The sequence below is a fragment of the Triturus cristatus genome, chromosome 9, assembly GCF_964204655.1.
Source record: "Triturus cristatus chromosome 9, aTriCri1.1, whole genome shotgun sequence".
Taxonomy (NCBI): domain Eukaryota; kingdom Metazoa; phylum Chordata; class Amphibia; order Caudata; family Salamandridae; genus Triturus; species Triturus cristatus.
The window spans coordinates 808085595-808098156 of NC_140592.1; the positions used below are offsets into that span (position 1 = coordinate 808085595).

Below are 12562 nucleotides of genomic sequence, written 5' to 3' on the forward strand. Positions count from 1 at the left end.
AGGGAAGCTCCTTTTTTTGTAAACTATTTAAAGGAGACGCCATACAGCTATGCCATGACCCATAAAACACATGTCTTTTGGGATTTTTGAACTTGTCTTGTTACCGTAGACTTCCAAGGTTTAGGGGCTAAGGACCACGCATCATCCATTCCTGTTGGGGGCACTTGGCCCAGCCACACAATTCTGTTCCTGTTACAGGCACTAGGCCCAGCCCCACAAGTGGGGTAGCGTTTTTATCAGAATAATTGGGTGGTAGGAAGTTTGTGGATCCCATTAGATTTTGGAAGTTTCCTTGAAAGAAATGCAAGGAACATTTGTGATTGTAGGCAAAGTTTGAGTTTTGCATGGTAGTGTGGGTAAGAAAACGTTCTGGGATCCATGCTACACACACCACCCCAGACTCTCCCGGGTGTCTCGTTTTAATAATGTCTGAGTTTGGTACATACCTTGGGTGGTAGCCAATCAAAAATCCAAACTACACTGCTACTTACATTGCAAAAAATTCTGTTTTAAGTGGAAAAATGTGACCTGTCTATATTGTGTTTTGGAGACTTTCCTATTGTGGCACTAGGCCTAACCACTCAAGTTGAATATTAGTTTTATCAGAAGACATGTGGGAACACTGGGTCGTAGGAAATATTTGGATCCCTAACAATTTCTGACATTTTCTTCACAAAAATATGAGGAAACATGTGAGTTTTTAACCAAAGTTTGAGTTTTGCAATGCTTTCTGGGTGTGAAAAAAACTCTTTGGGATCCATGCAAGTCATATCACCTTTAATTCCTTCAGGTATCTAGTTTTCCGAAATGTATGGGTTTCTTAGGTTTCCCTGGGAGGCAGCCGATCCCAGGTCCAAAATCCAAAATCCACAGTTATCCCCATTACAAAAAAAGCGTTGGTTTAGAGAGGAAAAATGTGATCTGTCTATGTTGTGTTTTGGGCCCTTTCCACACAATTTGTTGATCTCAGTGGATCCAGCATTTTCCCTCACAGAAATGTGAGGATAATGTGCGTTTTTGCCAAAATTTTAGCTTTGTGGATCTTTCCGAATTACCCCTTGTGGAATTCAGTATTTTTGCTCCTTTTCTGAAATATTTATCTTTCCAGGATCACCTACGGGCTTGATGCCTGTTTTCTCCATAAACTGCAAGTAGGTTGAAAGTACAAAAAATAGGAAAATTTTACTACCGCGTAGAAAATGCTAAAACTGTTGTAAAAAAGTGTTTTAATGCAATTCGCTGGTTGCTGAATGCTGGGATGATAGTGATCCTAGCATTGCAAACTTTTTATTGAAGCCATTTAAAAAAATACGCTTTCTTGCTTATTACTTTTTCCCAATTTTTCTCTGAAAAAACAAAAATTAACTATATTTTGGCTATTTTCTTGATTCCCTCTCGAGGAATCTACTATCTCTGGGTAACTTCTAGAAGAATCCCCAGGATGTTGGAAAAATGGGCGCAAATTTAGCAAGGATACCTTTTGTAGAAAAAAGTTATGAAGGTTTAACCGCAAAGTTGCTCAAACCTCCAAAAAAGGACTTAGCACCATTTGCGGGGTAGGTGGGTGGGTGGAAGCCCTAATAGTAAAGAGATTAAAGCACCTTTTTGGTGGTGACAAGCCCATTATAGAATTTCATGCCTTTAGCTACTTAGTTCTCATATCTGGTTCAGATACCACCAGCAGGAGTTGCTCTCCATAGCTTCGCCTCTCATCCGGCATACTTTAAGACAGTTGGTTTGATCTCTCTTCCTTTTTCTTGCATATGAGAAAATCACCCTTTTTCACAACATCAGCTCATGCTATGTTATTTGCAAGTTTATTCCACACAAATGTACTGTGAATTTAATTTTCTTGCCTAAGGCTGTAGCAAATTCGGTAATGTGCACACCACTCCACCAAATATATAAAATTATAGTCTGACAAAATTAATTTCAATTCAGTCTATTTTGTGTATATCTAGCTGGGTTACGTTTGCATGGTGATCTGTACAATTCCTGGCATATTTACTAGTGTGCATCTTGATATTTTGCACGTATTTTCACTTTAGTAGATTCTACATAAACATTATAGTGATATTTTAAGGGTTGGTTTTATAGCATTACACCTTTACTTAGCCCAGAATGCAAGCTGTGCATACTCCTCCTCCCTTCTTGGATTTACTGGGTGAATCTCTTATTGAATGGAGTTATTGGTATAGATAATTTAATGTTTATCTAGGTGCAATTGTTGCACAACGTTTTAGGGGTAAAATGAAAAACATCATATTAGAACACTGTTTGGGAAGAGAAGGTTAACATTTTGTTGAGGGCGCGCTCTAGTTGTTGGGGGCATACGTGCATAAATAATGCGCGCTGCGTGGACGCCAGTGCCATTAGGAACATGAAGGTGCTTGTACGCAAGGAGGTGCTTGCACGCTACTTTCTCTTACTCGTACTACACTTTGAGTGTTTTAAAGTTTCATTTGTGCTGCTATCTGTATTTTTACCTAACTTTGCTGCTAAATCTGTTTTTTAAAATTGAAAAGCAAACGATCGCTTTCTCCCACTCACCACGTATCACCAGGAGTCCCGGTTGGGCAATCTAGGCCGCTATTTTGAGGGCGCGCTCTAGTTGTTGGGGGCAATCGCGCATAAATAATGCGTGCTGCGGGGACGCCAGCGCCATTAGGAGCGAGGAGGTGCTTGTACGCTGCTTTCTCTTACTCATACTACACTTAGCTTGTTTCAGGAGTGTTTTAAAGTTTCATTTCTGCTGCTATCTGTATTTTTAACTAACTTTGCTGCTAAATCTGTTTTTTAAAATTGAAAAGCGAACAATCACTTTCTCCCACTCACCACGCATCACAGGGAGTCTCGGTTGGGCAATCTAGGCTGCCATTTTGCTGAGGGCGTGCTCTAATTGTTGGGGACATTCGCCCATAAATAATGCACGCTGCGCGGACGCGCGGCGGGCGGGTTTAGTGGGTGCGCCTAAGGCAAGCCCGTCTGCGCTCGTCAGCGTCCCGGAAGCAGCCAACACCAGCTATGCAGTCCGATCCCCGCGGGAGCTGTTTAACTGGCGCCTAACCTTTAGCCGTGCTGAACTTATGCCTATTGGCTCTTGCATGGGTAAATGTGAGAGACACTGGATGGTTTTGGACAATCTTTACAGCACGTGCCTTCAGTGTAAGTTCTGTTTTAGCACTAAATTGGTATCTAGCATTTCCCGCAATCTCGCCCGTACAGCTTCTCGGAATTCCCAGGGCATACGAGCTGCCCTAATAAATGCCCGTTCCATGGTGAAACATGCCCTGGACATCTTTGAGCTCCTATCGGATAGTCAGCAGGATGTATTATTCATATCCGAGACATGGCTCAACGAGTTTTCCGCACCGGTTATTGCATCGGCCATCCCAGTGGGGTATTAAATAGCAAGGGTGGACCACAAAGTAGGTAGAGGAGGAGGGGTAGCAGTAGTGTTTAGGGGAACTTGGGTTTTCACGCAGGCTGAGACCGAGGGCATTGATGAGGGGGAGTCTCTTGACTTCTCCTTCACCATATCCCCTCACTTGATATACCGTCCACCTGGTCCCTCTGGAACCTTTTTGAAGGCTATAGATGATTTTATTGTGCCAAGGGCTCTGCACTACTCTAATTTTTTACTACTAGGGGACTTCAAAATTCATTTAAACTGTGTTGAGGCCACCGACATGAGGGAATTTTGCGACTCGCTGAACCTGGCTGAACTGTCCCAATGGATTAGTTTCCCATCTCATAGGGGGAGCATACTTTAGATGCAGTTTGTTCCAACTTCCCTCTAGGTGTTCAGGAACCTCTTCCTGTGTCCTGGTCGGATCATTTTTTTATTCCTTTTTCATGGACCATTCAAGTGCCTCATACCGCCAAAAGTCCCCTAAGGACAGATAATCTCGACGAATAGAGCCCGCTGCACTTTGCAGAGTCCTGTCTGACACTTGCCCTATCGCTCCTATGGATTTGACCGACGCTGTTGGGAGCTTTAATAACTGGCTCTCACAGGCTGTGTAACATCTTTCCCCACCTCTGGCCAATAAGCGAGTGAGAAACACCCCGTCCAAACCCTGGTTCTCCAGCGAGCTCAAGAAGCTAAAGCAATCATGTAAAAAGCTGGAGTGTAGCTGGAGACAGGCCTACTGCCCATTGGCTAAAATTGTGCTAAGAAAATCCCAGGAAGAGTACTACGCAGCTATCAAGAATGCTAAAGGCAACTTTTATATGGAGCGCAATATTCAGTCTAAAAATAGCTCTAAAGAAATCTTTTCTATCGTTCAGAGTTTTCTGAAGCCGTGTGCGGAACTTATTACCTTCCCTGCCTCCAATTCTTGGTGTGAGAAGCTGTCTGGTTTCTTTATAGATTAGATCCAAGCAATCCAGGACAGTTTTGAGACGAGTATCCAAGGGCAGGCGGGGCACTCTACTCAGAGTGCCCAAGTCCCCGACTCAGTCCTCACCTCTCTGACGGGTTTCTTACCCATTTCCTTGCTGGACTGACTGACCATTCTCAAATCCCTCAAATCGGGTTCTCCAGCCGATCCATGTTTAGCTAGGCAGTTAGCAGCAGTTGCGAAGGTGGTCAACCCCGAAGTTAATAATATTAATAATATATCGCTTCAAACCGCCACTGTTCCACCTGAGGGGAAACAGGCTAAAATACTCCAGCTGTTAAAAAAGCCCTCCTTAAATCCTGCTACGCTAGCAAGCTACCGGCCTATTTCACTCCTCCCGGCCGTGGCGAAGGTGTGTGAGAAGGCAGTTCACAAACAACTCTCCAATTTTGTTGAGGCCTCCGGTACTCGCCACCCAGCCCAGTCGGGATTTAGGGCCACATACAGCACTGAGACTGCCCTTGTTGAGATGTCGGAGGCGATTAGAGAATGCTTGGATGTAGGAGGCAGAGCAGCCCTGATTTTATTGGTTCTCTCCACCGCCTTCGATACGGTGCCTCATTGTCAACTATTGGCCCGTCTCTCTAATATTGGAATCTCAGGCTTTGCGTGGGATTGGATTAAATCATTTTTAGAGGACAGAACACAGCAGGTATGGCTGCCCCTGTTCTCTTCGGCACCAAGGAAGGTGTCCACGGGAGTCCCACAAGGTTCCACTTTGAGCCCCCTTCTCTTTAACGTATACATCACGCATTTAATCTATCTGGCAGAGGAGCTTGGAGCTAAGATCATAGCTTATGCTGATGATACTCAGCTCCTCTTTACGTGGAAGGAAAAAGATTTGTCCCCAGACTTAGCCAAAAATTGCTTTTCTGCCTTTTTTAACTGGCTCATGAGGGCTCCGCTTAAATGCAATGAGGACAAGTCTGAGGTTCTCCTATATGGGTCCTTCCCTCCCCATTTCCGGGAAGATCTTTGGGCCGCTAACTATCCCAGGCCTAACTCAACGGGCAGTCCGGGGAAGAATCTGGGGATCTGGTTCAGTGAGGACCTCAGATTCTCATCAGAGATAAAAAAATTAGACGGAGTGTGCTTTGGCACACTGAAATCACTTAGAAAATGTCTGCCATTGCTGCCCAGATCGGCTAAGGAAATGGTGACTCGTGCCTTTATCTTGTCACGCATTGATTACGCCAATGCATTATATATTGGCCTTCCCAGATACCAGCTGAAAGAGCTGCAAACTATTCATAACGCGGCCGCAAGAGTGCTGCTTGGCATACCTGGTAGATCAAGTATAAAACAATATCTCTGGGATTTACATTGGCTCGCTGTGGTGCACCGTGTTCTGTTTAAGGCCCTTACCCTTGCCCACGGTGCCCTATACAAGTCTGGACCACCCTATCTAAGGAGACGCTTTGACTTCTATACGCCCCAAAGACATTTGCGATCAGCAGCCCAATGCCTCGCAGTTACCCCCGGTTTTCGCCTTGTTCGAATAGGGGGTGGCTCTCTTTCTTTTAAGGCGGCCAAGGCTTGGAATGCCCTCCCTTACAAACTGCGAAACACTCAAGACCCCAGGCTGTTTAAAAAGCAGTTAAAGACCTTGCTTTTTAATTAATATACAGCTTTTTTTTCACGCCCCTTTTCCTGTCTCCTCTAGTTGGCTTTCGCGCCGTGACACTCTTGAGTATCCGTGCGCGTTATAAGTGCGGCTTAACATAACAACATAACATACTTTTGAGCATCTGCCTTTGTGTACACCACCTGAAGGTTCAGAACTGGATGAATTTCAAGAAGCGGTACAGAGATTCGAGAAACATTTTTACACGCAAAAATGATTGTAGTTAGACACTTTCAAGCCAACTTCAGAAGCAATTGCAGCTTCTTCAATGATTGAATCATCACAGGCGGAGTTAACAAAAATACAGAAGAAGCTGTTTGTAATGTCAAGAGAAAATTACAAATCAACAAGTCTTTACACTTCAATTAAAAAACTAGAGAGGTCAATATCCCTAACCACAAATTCTGTTCATGATTTCATTGTGGATCTCCGCACCATGCTGCAAACTTCGTTCTGCCGTAAAGAAAATGTAATCAGTGTGGTTCCATGGGTAATTTTGCTAAAGTATGCATTAAAAGGAATTTTCAGGTGAATGAGTAGAATATTTGTCAGAGAAAATTAATTCCAGAATAATTAAAAGGATTTAGTAATACATATTAATTTTAGGGATTCTTATTTTTATGGGAAACCCACAGCCAACATAAACATAGGTAAACAAGTGCTCAAGTTGCTAATGGATTCTGGAGCAAGAGCCACCCACCATCATCACATATAATACGTTTGAAAAATATTTTAAAATCAAGCTTACTGAGGAACCTCACAGCAGAACTGAATGATTTTAAGGATCTAAAATTGACCTCCTATGTTATTTTTTCCTACTATTTGTTACCAAAACAAATGTGTTACTGGAAGCATTTGTTACTTTTAGTCATTTTAATAATTTTTAAAGGAAAGAACATTCTAGGTTGGTTTCATCAGGCTATGTTAGATATTGTTTAATTACTTGGTAAAATTAAAAAAAAGTAATGTCATTCGCTGAACTTTCACAGGAATATCTGAAACAGCACAATGTACATTACATTACCAATAGCATTGACAGTATTAACCCTGTTTCTGATCTTAGCTATCATGAACATTTTCACTTCTAGATTCAACAATTGTTAGAGAATTACCAAGAATTGTTTGAAAATCCGTTAGCATTATTGAAAGGTTTTGAATTAAACATGAAACTAAAGGAAGGAGTCATACCTTGAAGGCATAATTTAAGGAGTGTTACTTTAAGGATTAGGGATGATTTATCTAAGGCTTTAATATACCTAAAAGAACAGGGTGTTATTGAACAAGTTGATAGTTCAACTTGGCTTTCTCTCATTGCCATATCCAAGAAGAAGAACAAACAATTACACATATGTATTGATCTTGGATCACTTAGTAAGAATATTTAGATCAATGCTCACCCGCTGCCTAAAATTGAAGATTTGATAGTCAAACTTAATGGTGCTAAAGGTTTTAGTATGTTGGATTTAAGATCAGCCTACCGTCATATCGCCCTCTCAGATTCATCTCACCATCTTACAGCTTTTGTTACACCAGATGGTGTTTTCCAATTCAAGAGGATGCCTTTTAGTTTAGCGTCTGCTGTTTCTGTCTTCCAAAGAGTTAAGGATAAAATTGTAGGCAATATAGAAGGTGTTTAAGTTTTTGAAGGTGATGTACTAGTTGTGAGTGAGAATCTGAAGCAACATTTCTGCAATTTGAGGACTGTTTTTAAAAAGCTCAGTCAGTGGTCTTCGTTTGAAACTGGACAAATGTAGTTTTAGTCAAGATCAACTTAAGTACCAGGGGCATGTTGTTAGGGTGCAAGGGATAAGTAATAAACCATCATTAGTCAAAGCTGATAGAAGCTCCACACCCTTTTTAACAGAAGATGTTAATTTATGTTATTCGTTGGGTTGTGTGAATCCTATGATAAATGTCTGCCAAATTTTAAATCTATTGCTGAACCCATTACCAAACTTCTTGAGGAAAAGGTGGATTGGAGTGGGGGGGGGGGGAGAGGGGGAATTGGACTGGGTTGCAAAAGATTGGAGTGGATTGGATTGGAGTGGGGTGAATTGGATTGAGTATGATGGATAGGGTGGGGTGGGTTGGACTGGGTGAGATGGATCGGATCACGCTACGGTGGGGTGGGAGTGGATTGGGCTGCAGTGGGGTGATTGAATTGGGGTAGGGTGGATTGGGCTGGGGTGGTTTGGATTGAGGTGACTTTGATTGGGGTGGGGTGGGTTGAATTGGGGTAGGGTGGATTGGAGTGGGGTGGGGTGGGGTTGATTGGTTTGGAGTGAGGTGTTGTTTTGGAGTGGGGTGGGATGGTTTGGATTAGAGTGGACTCGATTTGATGGGGTGGGTTGGACTGGAGTGGAGTTGGGTGGGGTGGATTGGAGTGGAGTGGGTGGTTTAAGGGGGTTTGGAGTGGGGAGGACAGATTGGAGTGAGGTGAATTAAGGTGAACTGCATTGTACTGGAGTGGGGTGGATTAAGGTGGATAGGATTGGAGTGGGTTGGGTTGGATTGGGGTGGGTGCACTGGATTGGAGTGGGGTGGATTGGGTTGCATTGGATTGGATTGGAGTGAAGTGGATTGCAATGTACTGAAATGGATTTAAGTGGGTGGATTGGGTCGGATTGGATTGGAGTGAGCTGGGTAAAATTGGAATGGGTTGGGTTGAAGTGGGTTGTATTGGTGTGGGCTGGATTGGACTTGAGTGGGGTGGATTCGATTGGATTAGGGTGGATTGTGGTGGATTGGATTGGAGTGGGGTTGATTGGGGTGAGGTGGACTAGATTGGTGTGGATGTGGGTGGATTGCAGACAAGTGTATTGTGATGGATTGGAGTACAGAGAATTGGGATGGAGTGGTGTGGATTGTTTTGGATTGAATTGGGGTGAGGTGGCTTGGAATGGGACGGATTGGTGTGGGGCAGATTGTTTTGGATTGGAGTGGGGCAGATTGTTTTGGATTGGAGTGGAGCAGATTGGAATGGGGCAGATTGGAATGGGGCAGATTGGAGTGGGGCAGATTGGTTTGGAATGGAGTGGAGCAGATTGGAATGGGGCAGATTGGAGTAAGGCAGATTGCTTTAGATTGGAGTGGGCCAGATTCATTTGGATGGAGAGGGGCAGAATGTTTTGGATTGGAGTGGGCAGATTGTTTTGGTTTGGAGTGGGGCAGATTGTTTTATATTGAAGTAGGCAGATTGTTTTGGATTGGAATGGGGCAGATTGGATTGAGGTTAGTTGTTTTGGATTGGGATGGAGCAGATTGGAGTGGTGCGCATTGGAGTGGGACAGATTGTTTTTGATTGGAGTGGGGCAGAGTGTTTTGGATTGGAATGGGAAAGATTGTTTTGGAATGGAGTGGGGCAGGGTGTTTTTTATTGGAGTGGGGCAAACTGGTTTGGATTGGAGTGGGGCAGACTGTTGTGGATTGGAATGGAGTGGATTGGTGTTTTTGTTTGGAGTGGGGCAGATTGGAAGGGGGTAGATTGGAGTGGGGCAGATTGTTTTGGATTGAAGTGGGGCAGACTGGAGTGGGGCAGATTATTTTGGATTAGAGTGGGGCAGACTGTTTTGGAGTGGGGTAAATTGTTTTGGAGTGGGGTAGACTACTTTGGACTGTAGTGGGGTAGATTGTTTTGGATTGTAGTGCGGCATATAGGAGTGGGTCAGATTGTGTTTGATTGAAGTGGGACAGATTGTTTTGGATTGCAGTGTGGCAAATTGTATTGGATTGAGTGTGGCAGATTATTTTGGATTGAGTGTGGCAGATTGTTTTGGATTGGAGTCTTGGAGATTGATTTGGATTGGAGTGTTGCAGATTGTTTTGGATTGGAGTGTGGGACTTTATTTTGGATTGAAGTGGGGCAAATTGGAGTGGGACAGGTTGATGTTGATTGGAGTGGGGCAGATTGTTCTTGATTGTAGTGAGGCAGCTTGTTTTTGATTGGAGTCGGGCAGATTGGAGTGTAGTATATTGTTTTGAATTGGAATGAGGCAGATTGGAGTGTAGCAGATTGCTTTGGATTGGAATGGGGCAGAGTGTTTTGGAATGGAGTGGGACAGAATTTTGTGGATTGGAGTGGGGCAGATTGTTTTGGATTTGAGTGGGGCGGGTTGGATTTTGGCAGATTGTTTTAGATTTGAGTGGGACAGACTGGAGGGGGTCAAATTGTTTTGAATTGAAGTGGGGCAAATTGGAGTGTGGTAGATTATTTTGGATTGGAGTGTGGCAGATTGTTTTGAATTGGAATATGACAGATTGTTTTGGATTGGAGTGTGACCGATTGTTTTGGAGTGTGGCAGATTGTTTTGGATTGGAGTGTGGCAGATTGTTTTGAATTGGAATATGACAGATTGTTTTGGATTGGAGTGTGACCGATTGTTTTGGAGTGTGGCAGATTGATTTGGAGTGTGGCTGATTGTTTTGGAGTGTAGCTGATTGTTTTGGAGTGTGGCTGATTGTTTTGGAGTGTGGCTGATTGTTTTGGAGTGTGGCAGATTGTTTTGGATTGGAGTGTGGCAGATTGTTTTGGATTGGAGTGTGGCAGATTGTTTTGGACTGTCCCACTCCAATCTGCCCCACTTCAATCCAAATTAATGTCCCACTCCAATCTGGCCCACTCCAATTTGCCTCACTGCAATCTGCCCCACTTCAATCTAAAACAGTCTACCTCTCAAAACAGTGTGCCACACTCCAGTCCAAAACAATCTGCCACACTCCAGTCCAAAACAATCTGCCACACTCCAGTCCAAAACAATCTGCCACACTCCAGTCCAAAACAATCTGCCACACTCCAGTCCAAAACAATCTGCCCCATTCCATTCCAAAACAATCTCCTACACTCCAATCTAAAACAGTCTCCCACACTCCCATCCAAAACAATCTGCAACACTCTAATCCAAAACAATCTGCAACACTAATCCAAAACAATCTGCCACACTCAATCCAAAACAATCTGCCACACTCCAATCCAAAACAATTTGCCACACTGCAATCCAAAAGAATCTGCTCCACTCCAACCAAAAACAATCCGCCCCACTCCAATCAAACACAATCTGATCCACTCCTATATGCCGCACTACAATCAAAAACAATCTGCCTCACTACAATCCAAAGTAGTCTGCCCCATTCTAAAACAATCTACCCCACTCCAAAACAATCTGCCCCACTCTAATCCAAAATAATCTGGAGTGTGGCAGATTGTTTTGGACTGGAGTGTGGCAGATTGTTTTGGACTGGAGTGTGGCAGATTGTTTTGGACTGGAGTGTGGCAGATTGTTTTGGACTGGAGTGTGGCAGATTGTTTCGGACTGGAGTGTGCAGATTGTTTCGGACTGAAGTGTGGCAGCTTGGAGTGGGGTAGATTGTTTTGGATTGGAGAGGGGCAGATTGTTTTGGATTGGAATGGGGCAGATTGTTTTGGATTGAAGTGGGCAGATTGTTTTGGATTGGAATGGGGCAGATGGGAGTGGGGCAGATTGTTTTGAATTGGAGTGGAGAAGAATATTTTGGATTGGAGTAAGGCAGATTTGAGTGGTGCAGAATGTTTTGGATTGCAGTGGGGCAAATTGGAGTGGGACAGATTGTTTTGGATTGGAATGGTGCATATTGTTTTGGATTGGAATGGTGCATATTGTTTTGGATTAGAGTGGGGCGTATTGGAGTGTAGCATAGATTGGATTGGGGCGAATTGGGATGGAGTGGAGTGGATTGGATTTGGGTGAGGTGAATTGGATTGTTGTGGGGTGGATTGTAGTGGGGCAGATTGTTTTTGATTGGAGTGGGGCAGATTGTTTTGGATTGGAATGGGGCAGATTGTTTTGGAATGAAGTGGGACAGATTGTTTTGGAATGAAGTGGGACAGATTGTTTTGGATTGGAGTGGGGCAGATGGTTTTAGATTGGAGTGGGGCAGATTGTTTTGGATTTGAGTGGGCAGATTGTTTTGGATTTGAGTGGGGCAGATTGTTTTGGATTGGAGTGGGGCAGATTGTTATGGATTGGAATGAGGTGGATGGGTGTTTTTGTTTGGAGTGGGGCAGATTGGGTGGGGTAGATTGGAGTGGGGCAGGTTGTTTTGGATTGGAGTGGAGCAGATTGGAGTGTGGTGGCTTGGAGTAAAGCAGATTGCTTTGGATTAAAGTGGGGTAGACTGGTGTGTGGCAGATTATTTTGGATTAGAGAGGGGCAGTTTGTTTGGAGTGGGTAGATTGTTTTGGGGTGGGGCAGACTACTGTGAATTGGAGTGAGGCAGATTGTTTTGGATTGCAGTGGGGCATATAAAAGTGGGTCAGATTGTGTTTGATTGGAGTGGGTCAGATTGTGTTTGATTGGAGTGGGTCAGATTGTATTTGGTTGGAGTGGGGCAGATTGTTTTGGATTGGAGTGTGGCCGATTGTTTTGGATTTGAGTGTGACAGATTGTTTTGGATTGGAGTGTGGCAGATTGTTTTGGACTGGAGTGTGGCAGATTTTTTTGGACTGGAGTGTGGCAGATTTTTTTGGACTGGAGTGTGGCAGATTGTTTCGGACTGGAGT

At 43.8% G+C, this 12562-nt stretch overlaps 1 protein-coding gene across 1 annotated transcript in view; it reads left to right on the top strand.

The window, feature by feature from the left end:
• The window catches only part of PPP1R36 (protein phosphatase 1 regulatory subunit 36), a 400132-nt gene that overhangs the window by 257487 nt on the left and 130083 nt on the right, over nt 1-12562 (top strand). The gene's annotated exons all lie outside the window — the stretch shown is intronic.